This window comes from Schistocerca piceifrons, chromosome 5, assembly GCF_021461385.2.
Source record: "Schistocerca piceifrons isolate TAMUIC-IGC-003096 chromosome 5, iqSchPice1.1, whole genome shotgun sequence".
NCBI lineage: Eukaryota > Metazoa > Arthropoda > Insecta > Orthoptera > Acrididae > Schistocerca > Schistocerca piceifrons.
In genome coordinates this window covers 626,366,369-626,380,614 of record NC_060142.1, presented here as the reverse complement: position 1 = coordinate 626,380,614, position 14,246 = coordinate 626,366,369, and the positions used below count along the sequence as shown (strand labels likewise).

General features: G+C 37.8%; 1 protein-coding gene across 1 annotated transcript in view; it reads right to left on the bottom strand.

Annotated features, from left to right (window-relative positions):
- The window catches only part of LOC124799169 (synaptic vesicle glycoprotein 2B-like), a 340,146-nt gene that overhangs the window by 180,625 nt on the left and 145,275 nt on the right, over positions 1-14,246 (bottom strand). The gene's annotated exons all lie outside the window — the stretch shown is intronic.

Sequence of the window (14,246 nt, the reverse complement as noted above, 5' to 3'; positions counted from 1 at the left end):
TTTACAACCAGCCTTGAAGACCATCCTCATAGAAATCTGCCACCTGAGCATAGCTTTCAATAATTTAAATGTTCTTTAACGGTTGCATAAACCACACTTTTTGACACCAGAGGCAACTCATCACTTAATGTAAAAATCATAAAGCATCTGTTCTCTCACTTTTTCATCAACTTTATGCACTAAATCATCAGTAATGACTGAAGGTCATCCATTTTGTTCCTCATCATGCATATGCATGTTCATATGACCATCTTTAGAAGCCTTCACCCATTTCCATATCATCTCATTGCTTATAAGTGTTAAGCAGTGTGGTTTATGCAACTGTTACAGAACTTTTAAATTAAATAAAGCTATGCCCAGGCAGCACATTTGTATAAGGACAGTATTCAAAGTTGGTTGTACAATATGATAGGTGCCTTAATATCTGTAGAAACTGTGTGGAGAAGAAGATTAAAGAACACTCTTTCACCTAAAAATAAAATTGCTGAGAACGGTCTACTTGTTTTATTTTTATTTCAATATAGTACTTAATAGAAAAACACCCTCATACTTAGGAAGTCTCAGTTTGGATATTGAAAGGATCTCACCATACAACAAGTCATTATTTAATTTACAAACCAAATTACATAAAATCTGAATGACAAATTAATGCCAGCTGCTATTCTCTGTCACTTAACACAACCATCTGATTGTGCAATTTACAGTATTCAATAGTAACTCAAATACTGTGGTCCAGGGATCTTGCTGGTAACTGGTTTTCATCCTGTCTAACTAAAAGGATGCAAAGTGTAACAGGAAGTGTACAAAGCAAAACAGCAGCCTCAGAATGGGGAGCAATAACTACTGCTGTACTACTGGAATCAATATTGGACCATTCTTGTTACGAATTAATGATTTTCAAACCCACACCTCATCATCCAAATTGAAAGCATGACATTCCAATACATAGAAGAAAATTCCAAACACCATCTCCACAAGTTGTACAGTCTGCTGACATCCTACTCCCGTTTTGGGGCACCACTATCCAACCCCCATCCTACGCACAGTGTTCCTCCTCTTCAACCCCTCATAGCATCCTGAACCTACTTAGTTAACCTTTTCAGCCTATCACATCATCCAAAAATCCCTACCAACATTCCACAAAATCCAGAGTCAAAACAATCTCAGAACACTGTTAACTTCTCCATCAAAATCCTCAGCTGCACAGAAGTTTCAGTCCTATCCAAAGGCCTCACATTAAGCCCTACTCCCAGGATTAGCCCTTCTCCCACTCCCTTCAGTGGAAACACTTCTTTGCCACCAGCCCCTCCAACCAAAGCCAATAAAACCCCAACACTGAAACTTGCCTGTCCTAATTCATACTACCATCCAACCATAACACTCCCACCTAACCATTCCCTAGTCACCATCCAGGAATTCCTAACTTCTAATCTGGCCTCACCATTCTTCCCCAGGTTCTTCCCTAAGAACAACAATGTTTCAACAGAAGAAAGGACTGCACTTCGCAAAGTAAAAACGGATCCAGACCTCATCATTCTCATGGCAGGCAAAGATCCCACCACTGTTGTGATGAACCAGAGCAACTACCTGGCAGAGGGCCTCTGTCAGATGTCTGACAACTCCACCTACAGGCCTTGCCACAGTGATCCCTCCCCAGAAGTCCAACACAACTTCCAGTCGCTGCTGAAATCCTTAGGTCCTTCCCAGAATCTCACCCCTGAATCCATCTCTCTACTCACCCTAACAGCAGCCCACACACCCATCTTCTACATGCTCTCCAAAATCCACAAAACTAACAATCCTGCGCACCCCATAGTGGCTGGTTACAGAGCCCATATAAAAAGAATCTCAGCCCTTGTTGATTAACATCTCACATCAATTGTCCAGAACCTAGCCTCCTGCATTAAAGGTACCAACCACTTACTACACCAGTTCTCCACTATTCCCACACCCTTATCTCCTGGATCCCTACTCGTCACTGTTGATGCAATCTCCCAATACATCAACGTCACTCATGCCCATGGCCTTGTCGTGATTGAACACTACCTATCCCATTGCCCTGCGTATTCCAAACCCACCACTTCATTCCTCATAGACCTACCCAACTATTTCCTAACCCATAACTACTTCACTTTCGAAGGGAAGGTATAAAAACAAATTTGTGGTGCAGCCATGGGCACCCACATGGCATCCCACTATGTCAACCTCTTCATGGGTCACCTAGAGGAAGCATTCCTAGCTTCCTAAAACCCCAAACCTCTGGTCTGGTTCAGGTTTATCAATGACATCTTAATAATCTGGACCAAGGCCAGGATACCTTATACTAATTCCTCAACACCTTCTCTCCTATCCACTTCACCTTGTCCTCCTCCACCCATCATGTCACCTTCCTAGGTGTTTATCTCCTCCTCTAAGATGACTCCATCCTCTCCTCGGTCCACATCAAACCCACCAATCACCAACAGTACCTGCAATTTGACAGCTGCCACCCCTTCCACATAAAAAAACCTCTCCCATACAGTCTGGCCGTCAGTGGTAGATGCATCTGCAGTGATGAGAACCCTCTCGCCCAGTATGCTGAAGGCCTCACAAAGGCCTTTGCAGACAGGTAATACCCTCCAGATCTAATTCACAAACAGATCTCTCATGACATATCTTCACACACACACACACCTGATCCTCACACTCATCCCAAGGAAACCACAAAGACGCGCCACCTTTGTCACCCAATACCACAAAGAACTGGAACAAGTGAACCATGTCCTTCATCAGGGCTTTGTCCTGAAATGAGGGACATCCTACCCAAGATACTTCCAACCCCTCCCAGAATGGTGTCCCACTTCCCACACAACCTCCACAACATCCTAGTCCATCCCTATGCCACTCCCACCCCCAATCTTCTGTGGAAGACCTAGGTGAGTGACCTGTCCAATATATCCACCTAGCACCACCTATCCCAGTCCTGTCACAGGCTTATTCTACCCCATAAGAAGCCAGGTCATGATGAAATCAGCCATCTTATATACCAGCTCTGCTGCAACCACTCCACAGCATTTCACATTGGTATGACAATCAACCAACTGTCAACTAGAATGAATGGTCACCATCAAACTGTGACCAAAAACAAGATGCATCACCTAAACCCTCCCTGCCTCCCGCCATCTCTCACCCCAGTACACTCACCATGGGCCAGGAAAGAGATGGCAGTCAACTGAGCACAATGTAGAGAGACAGGCGTGTGCGTGCGAGTGAGTGCAAATGTGTGTTGGTGTGCGTGCTTTCCCAACAAGCTTGAAAAAAAGAAGTTAATTCTGAAAGGTAGTAAAGCTGTACCTTATGTTTGTGTACATACTGACAATGCAGCACTTCTGCCTTTCAGTGAGTCGCCTCCTTCATTCCTAAATAATTCCTAATTCTCCACCAGAACTTTCCGTACATTATGATTTGCTATTATACAATAAACAAGCAGAAAGAATTCTCTGCACTGATCCTGTAAGTATTATAATAAAGCCCAATGGAGAAACTTATAATTTGAAAATGTAAATAAAATTTTCTTGAAAATTAATAACTGATTCTCTGCAAATGGAATGTCACTGAACTTAGGCTACAGAATTCTATACTGAACAAGTCCAGATCAAACCATCAGAAATAATGACAAGGTCAAATCAATAAATGAAACAGTATTTTCTAAATTCTTAGGTTTTTATATAGGCAGGAAACTGAACTGGAAAACTCACATCACAAATTTTATACATTTAAGGTCTGTAACTTTTGCATTATGGATAATATCAGATTTTGGAGATGGAAATGTCAAAAAGGGACTTACTTTTGAAATTATATTCTGGGGTAGCTTGTCACAAAGGGCAGTGCACTGGTGGAGCTGTCATTTGTTATCAGGTGATTCATGTGAAAGGTTTCGGATATGATTATGGCTGTGCAATGGAAATTAACAGACCTCGAATGCAGAAAGACAGTTGGATCTCAACACATGGGAAATCCCGTTTCAGAAATTGTTAGAGAATTCAATATTTCAAGATCCACAGGGTCAAGGGTATGCTGAGAATACCAAATTTCAGGTATTACCTCTCGCCACAGACAACACAGTGGCTGACAGGCTTCAGTTAATGACCGAGAGCAGTGGCTTTTGCGTAGGGTTGTCAGTGCTAACAGACAAGTAACATTGCGTGAAATAACCACAGAAATCAATGTGGGATGTATGGCAAACATATCCATGGGGACAGTGCAGCGAAATTTGTCATTAATTGGCTATAGCAGCAGACGACCAATGTGAATGCCTTTGCTACCAGCACAGCATTGCCTGCAGTGCCTCTGCTGGGCTTGTGACAATATTGGTTGGACAATAGACTACTGAAAAACTATGGCCTGGTCAGATGAGTCCTTATTTCAGTTGGTAAGAGCTGATGCTTTGAGTGTGGCGCAGAATTCATGAAGCCATGGACACAAATTGTCACCAGGCACTCTGCAAGTTGGTGGTGCCTCCATTATGGAGTAGGCTGTGTTTATATGGAATGGAATTGGCCCTCTGGCCCAATTGAACCATCCATTGACTGGAAATGGTTATGTTCAGCTACTTGGAGACCATTTGCAATAATTCATGGACTTCATGTTCCCAAACAACAATAGAATTTTTAAGGGTGACAATGCGCCATTTCACCAGGGCACAATTGTTCGCAACTGGTTCGAAGAACATTCTGGACAGTTCAACCACATGATATGGCCACCCAGATCACCCAACATGAATCCCATTGATTATTTATGGCACATAATCGAGAGAGAATCAAAATGCAAAGAAGTGGGATATGGAAGTACAAAGGAATGATGAGATATACTTAATTTCTATTAGGCTATAGACACAGCAATAAGGAATAGCTCAGTTGGCAGTACAGTTGAAGAAGAATGGACATCTCTAAAAAGGGCAATCACAGAAGTTGGAAATAAAACCATAGGAACAAAGCAGGCAACCGCGAAGAAACAATGGGTAACAGAAGAAATACTTCAGTTGATCGATGAAAGAAGGAAGTACAAAAATATTCAGGGAATTTCAGGAATATAAAAATTACAAGTCACTGAGGAATGAAATAAATAGAAAGTGCAGGGAAGCTAAGATGAAATGGCTGCATGAAAAGTGTGAAGAAATCGAGAAAGAAATGATCATCAGAAGGACTAACTCAGCATATAGGGAAGTCAAAACAATCTTCAGTGACATTAAAAGCAGGGATGGTCATATTAACAGGAATTCCACTGTTAAAGGCAGAGGAAAGAGTGAATAGATGGAAGTAGTACACTGAAGGCCTCTGTGAGGGGGAAGATTTGTCTGATGTAATAGAAGAGGAAACTGGAGTTGATTGAGAAGAGATAGGGGATCCAGTATTAGAATCAGAATTTAAGAAAGTTTTGGATGACTTAAGACCAAATAAGGGAGAAGGGATGGATAACATTTCATCAGAATTTCTAAAACCATTGGGGGAAGTGGTAACAAAATGACTATTCATGTTGGTGTATAGAATGTATGAGTCTGGTGACATACCATCTTACTTTCAGAAAAATATCATGCACATAATTCCAAACTCTGCAAGAGCTGACAATTGCAAGAATTATTGTACAATCAGCTTCACGCCACAAGCATCCAAGTTGCTTACAAGAATAATATATAGAAGAATAGGAAAGAAAATTGTGGATTTATTAGATGATGATCATTTTGGCTTTAGAAAAGGTAAAGGCACCCGAGAGGAAATTCTGACATTGAGGTTGACAATGGATGCAAGACTGAAGAAAAATCAAGACATATTCACAGGGTTTGTCGACCTGGGAAAATCACACGACAATGAATTGGGGTGCAAGATGTTTGAAATTCTTAGAAAAATAGGGGTAAGCAATAGGGAGAGATGGGTAACATACAATATATACAAGAGCTGAGAGGGAATAATAAGAGTAGCTGACCAAGAACAAAGCGTTCAGATTAAAGAATGCGTAAGACAAGGATATAGTTTTTGGCCCCTGCTGTTCAATCTGTACATCAAAGAAGCAATGATGTAAATAAAAGAAAGGTTCAGGAGTAGAATTAAAATTCAAGATGAAAGGATATCAAAGATACAATTTGCTAATAATGTTGCTATTGTGAGTAAGCAAGCTGGGATACTTTTTACTTCCCCTCTTGTTTTGCCATCTGCCTCCTTAAAATTCATTTTTTTACTTCTGACTAATTACTATTAACATATGTGAGTGTAATCTGCATTTTCATAAAAGAGAAAGGTTGGCCCTCAGTTTTAAAGAATTTAAAACCAGATCTAATTTTGTGTTTAGTTTTATGTATGTAATTGATTTTCTAATTTATTTTGACTATTCCTAGTTAGTATCTTTCATTATAGGGTACAATCAGTAATTGTTTTGTAACTTAAATTCTATTGTTGACTTATAAACAAATATAAATTCTATAATAAATGTTTGGAAGACGAAACACTAGCATTCTTTAAGTATTTATTTGTCTCTATTTGAAAATATGCTAGCAAAGCCAGCCCCTAATTAATTCCAAAGTAATTAACAGTTTTGTCAAAAGTATTGTTTGTGTAACTATACACGTTAATTTTGTGAGTTAAACAAATAATTCGGCTTAACCCTTGCAGTAGAAGAAACTTTTAAAAGAACCAATTTTTTGATGTATTCAGGTAATTTAAAGAGTTAAGCTTTAATTGTAATTTCTGTAAATTTAACTTCAAACAATGTGTAGTATCAGTATCTATTATTGTGAGGATATATAAGGGCCCGATTTTTGGTCCTGAGACAGTCAGTCCACGACCAAGTTTCAGACGAGGAACCTGTATTGGTTAGATCAACAACAATGCATCCGTGAAATAAGTGTAACACATTTAGGCCATGGGTTAAAACAATGACAGTGTCTGCTCTATACAGACCTTCCTATTCTTCAGTAAATGTGAACTTTGTGGTTAGGTTTTTACTGCTCGTAGATGTTCAATAGCAAACTACGGTAGCAATATGTGGAGGTTCCCCTGAAAACTATTAATGAGGCTTATCGAAAGTTAAACAATAGTGCACTGGCCTTATTACATGTGTATATGGGGAGTTGTGAAAAGTGAGAGTCAACAACTGTGAAATGCAAATTTGCACCTGTTGGCTACATCATTTAAAGTTGTCAGTGTTGTACTTCCACAACCCATTTTTAGCCAGTGTAGCAACACAGTACTTCGACACAGAGGACAATTAACGAGTAAATAAAGGAGGCAAATTGTCACAAGGTGATTGCCTTATACTGTCCTTCACTCCACCTTAGAGTGACTCAGATAGAAGTGAAGTATACAGCTACAAAAATAAGGCATTTACCCATTGATGTGAAGAATTCAATAGAATACAAAAAAATTAATTTCAAATACAGACTGAAATCATATCTGCTTGACAACTCTTTCTATTCCACAGAAGAACATTTGAATGTGTAATAAGTGTAGTTTGTGTGTGTGTGTGTGTGTGTGTGTGTGTGTGTGTGTGTGCGTGTGCGTGAGAGAGAGAGAGGGGTGGGGGGGAGGGGGGAGGGCAAGAGAGAGAGGGTAAGTGTGTATGATTAAATGAACTTATCATTCCATCAATTCATATTGAGGATATTCATGCAGATGTGGAACATATTTTGATATTAACAAAAAATGCAGAAATAATAACAGACACAATAAAACAACTGATTCTATTTCTGAATCGATCAATGGAGAAGGAGTTTGACTCTAGCAAGTGTTTCAGGCACCTCTTAAACTGAACTTTATCTATAGCTAAACATTTTATGCTTACTAGAAAGTTACTGAAAATGTGTGTTTCTGTAATGTTAAATCGAGAATGTCTAGAATTAAGATCAGTTTATTTATTTATTTATTATTTATTTATTTATTTTATTTATCCATCTGTTGACAATAAATATTGTATGGATGTAGTCAATGGTGCATGTAAGCCATTTCAAAGAAATGGGACACAATCAAAATATATATATATATATATAATGGAAGGAAACATTCCACGTGGGAAAAATTATATATAAAAACAAAGATGAGGTGACTTACCGAACAAAAGCGCTGGCAGGTCGATAGACACACAAACAAACACAAACATACACACAAAATTCAAGCTTTCGCAACAAACTGTTGCCTCATCAGGAAAGAGGGAAGGAGAGGGGAAGACGAAAGGAAGTGGGTTTTAAGGGAGAGGGTAAGGAGTCATTCCAATCCCGGGAGCGGAAAGACTTACCTTAGTGGGAAAAAAGGACAGGTATACACTCGCATGCACGCACATATCCATCCACACATACAGACACAAGCAGACACATATATATATATATATATATATATATATATATATATATATATATATAAAAAAAAACAAAGATGATGTGACTTACCAAATGAAAGTGCTGGCAGGTCGACAGACACACAAACAAACACAAACATGCACACAAAATTCAAGCTTTCGCAACAAACTGTTGCCTCATCAGGAAAGAGGGAAGGAGAGGGAAAGACGAAAGGATGTGGGTTTTAAGGGAGAGGGTAAGGAGTCATTCCAATCCCGGGAGCGGAAAGACTTACCTTAGGGTGAAACAAGGACGGGTATACACTCGCACACACACACATATCCATCCACACTCCCGGGACTGGAATGACTCCTTACCCTCTCCCTTAAAACCCACATCCTTTCGTCTTTCCCTCTCCTTCCCTCTTTCCTGATGAGGCAACAGTTTGTTGCGAAAGCTTGAATTTTGTGTGTATGTTTGTGTTTGTTTGTGTGTCTGTCGACCTGCCAGCACTTTCATTTGGTAAGTCACATCATCTTTGTTTTTAGATATATATTTCCTACGTGGAATGTTTCCCTCTATTATAACCATATATATATATATACACACACACACACACATGTAAAAAAGTACAAAACAAAATAATACAATGAAGTTAATAATAATACAATGAAATTAATATAGCCTATATACATCCCTGCTTGTTATTTAAAATGCATAATCTGTTTTTAATAAGGCTTTAGTTTTGTCCTCCCTAAACGGCAACTCCTTATATACACAACACTGCTTAAGTATATATTTACATCACACAACAGCTGTCCTTTAAGTGTGTAAATGTAATGAATGATTAGGTACAGATAGAGTATTATCCATTTTGCCTTTATAAATATCATCAGAAAAAATTTATTGACCTACATAGTCATTTACAGAACAGTTAGCATGTTGTTGAAATAAAGTGGTATAATGGTCTCCACATAAGTGAATGGCATTAGCCATACAAAGATGTATGTAATACATTAACTTTGTAAGTGAATATTCTGGCACCACAGCTCTCAGCATGTTCAGTGTCATAATACATACTTACACATATGATCCATGATGCAAATTATAAGTTTAAGTAAACTAAATCAGGTAAGTACTCAGTATAATTTTCTGCCAATCAACTTTGTACATTATAGATATACACATACTTGATATCTGTAAATACCACATTGTAAATAATTATTTCTTTATAATACTTCCCTCTCTTACTGCCTCATGAGATGAATGTCATCAATTCTTCAAACACTATTGTATCTGTTAACCTTCCATATTTTTAAACTCATTTCCTGGCTTCTATTTTGGATTTTATTGAACTCTTTTGCTCAAGAGACGGAGGCAGATCATCATATGCATGGTCAGATAATATATTAGCATAACAAATTCTTACAATCAGGTCAGATTTACCAATGGAAGATATGGAATATCAACAGATGTCATTATTTTTTGGTCAGGCAAAGTGCTACCAGCAAGGAAATATAGCATTGCAGTGGACCAAGTCATCAGTCTTCTGACTGATTTGATGTGGCCTGCCACAACTTTCTCTCCTGTGGCAACCTCATCATCTTAGAGCAGTACTTGCACAGAACATCTCCAGTTGTCTGTTGGATATACTCGTAACTCTGTTTTCCCTTCCAGTGTTTATGCTTTACAGCTCCCTCTGGTAGCACAAATTTAATCCCTGATGTCTTAATAGTGCCATATCATCCTGTCCCACCTTTCTACATATTCCTTTCTTCATTGATCCTGGAAAAACCTCTTCAATCCTTATGTTATCAGTTCCCTTAATTTTCAATATCCTTCTATAGCACTGACTGCATCTCAAATGCTTTAATTCTCTTCTCTTCTGGGTTTCTGACAGTCCATGGTTCGCTTCCATACAATGGTATGTTCAAAACAAGCATTCTCAGAAATTTCTTCTTCAAATTAAGGCCAAAGTTTGAAATTACAAGACTTCTCTTGGCCATGTACACACTCTTTGTCTGTACTAGCCTGCTTTTTATGTCTTCCTTGCTTCATCCATCATGTGTTGTTTTGCATTTAATATAGCAGAATTCCTTAACTTTATGTCATTCATGGTATTCAGTTTTGGTGTTAAGTTGATCTGTAATCTCATTTCTGCCACAAATTACTTTCACCTTTCTTCAGTTTACTCTCAATCCATATTTTGTGCTCATTATAATGTCATTCCTTTCAACAAATCCTGTAATTTTTCTTCAGTTTCACTGTGGATATCAATGTTGACAGCAAATCTTATCACTGTTATCCTTCCACCTTGAGTTTAATCTCATTCTTGAATCTTTCATTTTCACCATTGCTTCTTTGATTTACAGAATGAATAGAAGCAGTTGTGACAAAGCATGTGGATTCTTTCCAGCAGTTACATTTTTTCTTCTTTCATTTTTTTCCATGTACCTTCAGCAGTGTTATTTTTATGACATGCGCACAGTACGAAAAATTTTGAATATTATAGCCAACTTAGCTTTATTATCCATTATACTCATTTGGTTGGTTAGACTGCATTGATGTATTGTATTATATTTATTGGTCCAGTAAATCTTACATGTACAGTACAGCACATCAGATATTGGACAGGTCAAAGTATATCTTACAATTAAAACACTTTAGAAACTAGAAAATTATGTTCACAAAATTTTACAGCACTTCATATACAGGGCAAGTCAACGTGTAAGTCATAATTAAACCACATTAGAAACTTGAAGTTTACAACTGAATACATGTATAAGCCAATATTAACGATTACAGTATTTGCATGATCCTCACTTAAGCTCTAAGGATTTTTGAGGAACTCTTCTACACTATGAATTGACATGTACACTAGAGAATTACATTCACAGAATTTTACTTCATATACTGGGCAAGTCGGTATACAACTTATACTTGAACCCCATTAGAAACTTGAGAATTACATCTGAATGTATTTATAGGCCAGTATTAATGGTTACAGTATTTGCATAATCATCACTTAGACTCTCGAGGATTTTGGAGGAACTTTTCCACGCTATAAAAGCAATGTGTCAACAGATATTCTTTTAATGCTGTTTTAAATTTTTTTACATCAGTCTTTAATTTCTCTTGGCAATTTATTGTAGATAATTTTTCCATAGTGTACTGTTCCTTTTTGGCACAAACTGGTTTTTGTATGGAGTACATGAAAGTTAGTTTTCTGTCTTGTATTATGATGATGAACATTTTCATTTTTGGGGAGAATACTAGGATTTGTTATTGTATATTTCTTTATAAACATTGCACTTTCAAATAGGAAAATACATGGAAGGGTAATAATCCCCATCCTTTTAAATAACGGTCTACATGGTTTGTTCCTTTTTATTCCAGCCATGATTCTCACTATTCTTTTTTGCATCCTGAAGAGTTTTAGGCAAGATGGCGAGTTACCCCAGAAAGTGATCCCATATTTTAGGACAGAATGTATATTAGAATAGTAAACTGTCTTTAGACAGTCCTTATGACAGCAGTTTTCTAGCACTCTCATTAAATAACACATGGTACTTAGCTTCTTTAATATGTTGTCAATGTGAGTTTCCCATCTAAGATTATCCTGTAGCCATAGCCCTATCAATAAAGACACACACACACACACACAGTCACACACACACACACACACACACACACACACACACACACACACACACACACACACACACACACACACAAAAATAAGGAAGCAAGAATACCTCACACACACACGACCCACGTGTGAGCATGAGGGGTGTGTGTGTGTGTGTGTGTGTGTGTGTGTGTGTGTGTGTGTGTGTGTGTGTGTGTGTTTGTGTCTTTACTGATGAAGGCTGTGGAATTTCCATTGTTTGTATGATGCTATATTTGTAGACTCTGCTGGATAACAAAGCTTTTACTGTTGTTGAACTTGAATATGCCTGCATGTGAGATTGCTAGAGTGAAGTTATGCTTTGGCAGTTACAGACTGGTATATCTATTTCAGCCAAGTGAACTAATTATTATGGTGGTTTCCATCACCATCTATCAGTATAATCACACATTAGGTACTATAGGCCACTGGTCTCCATTCAAATGAACCTGGGTTCACAATGAATTAGTAGTGCAGACCCTTTATTTTTCTAACAATGGAAATTCCAGACTGGAGTATCAACAACGTTATGAAAAGGATAGTTCGTTACTCACTGTAATAATGACACATTGAGTTGCAGAATGACACAACAAAAAGACTGTTACATATAAGCGTTCAGCCAAAGCCTTCTTCAGAGAAGAAAAATGCACACACATTCTCATATGCATAATTGATATCTCTGGTCACTCCAGCCACTTTTCTTTTCTGAGGAAGGCTTTGATCAAAAGGTTATATGTAACAGTCTTTTCATCATGTCTGTTTGCAACCCAACATGTAATCTTTACGGTGAGTAGCAATCTAACCTTTTCATAATATTTTTGATGTTCCTTTATTGTTCTTGTGGCCCAGGACAATTATTAATTTTTTTTGTTAACTTAAACACTTTCATTTCATGTTGCAATTTGCATATGCAAGTGTAACAAATAACTGTTGCCTCAGCTGAGTAATCACAAAACTCATGACAAAGAGCCAACTTTTGTATCAAATCTCAATCATGGGTATGAAGTTTTTTGAACTGTGACAGCAACAACTCACAGGAAGTGGCAAACTTATGAGTAGTTCAGTGCTTCAACTTTCACAAGCACTGTCAGCTACTTCAGCTATTCAATGATGAACAGGATCACTGGGATGTGTACCAGATATGGTTAGTTATGCATTTTCAGGCAAATTATATTAAGTGTATGGCTCACAAGAGGCTATTTTTGTTGTCAACCAATCCTCATTTGTATTATTTAGCGTAAAACTTAGCTGTGCTGTTGGACCCATTTGTACTGCCCCTGTCAGGTATTTTTTGCCTTATTTTCAGAACATTTTTCCACCAAGATACACTTGGCAGCACCCTATGTAATGCTTAACAAAATCATAAATCTGATTCCGAAAACTATGCTTCATGGCATGCCAGGCTTCAAGTTTTAAGCAGAAAGTGCAAATCTATGTGTACATGTGGACAATCCTATGATGAAAGTATAATCCTAGATGTGATGATCCATATGGCAACTGATAAAGACACACAGACACTTTGGAAGCATACTCCTCTATAGCAGAAATATTATGCATTGCACATGCTTTTGAAATCTCACAGCCTACGTTTTCTGATTTTGAAATCTCTACTATGGCCCCCAACTCAGTGCCTCTGACTTCCTTGTTTGATCCTAAAATAATAAACAGGTCTTACCTGTCAGCAGCCTACCAGCCCTGTGGCACAAATCAAATTCTCCTGTCTTTTCATAGTCATAGGTGCTATAAAACAAAAACTTGAACTGCGGTAATGTTTGTAACATAAGAGTGAAACAATGTCATGCTAGAAGTTAATGCTATTATTCTTTTTTTAACATGAACTATTATAAATATTTCTGTATGTACAAAAAGTACAAATATTGTTATGTTATTCAGTTGATGTTTTGCTATACTGTGCAAGCATCAATTTTCAGTCACTCTATATGGAGGCAGTGGAAGTAAATTTCACCTCTTGACTAACCACCATGAAAGAAGATACACAGAATATTCAGAAGGGGAGAGAATTTTTTTGTGGTGAAGCTAAAGAACTGATAGAAAAATTAGCTTGAAAATTAACACTGCAGAAAAACAGTATGGAGTGTTTGTTCATCCCTCTTCCTTCCCCTTCAACCATGCTGCCAGAAGAAGAACCCACTGGCTCCAAAAGCTTGTAAATCTTCTTAATTTTTATATGTGTTCTTTCCTGCTGACAGTTGGTGAGTAGATTCTTTTGTCTGATCTGTTATAAAATAGACACCAGGAATCAGTTATGACCTCTGT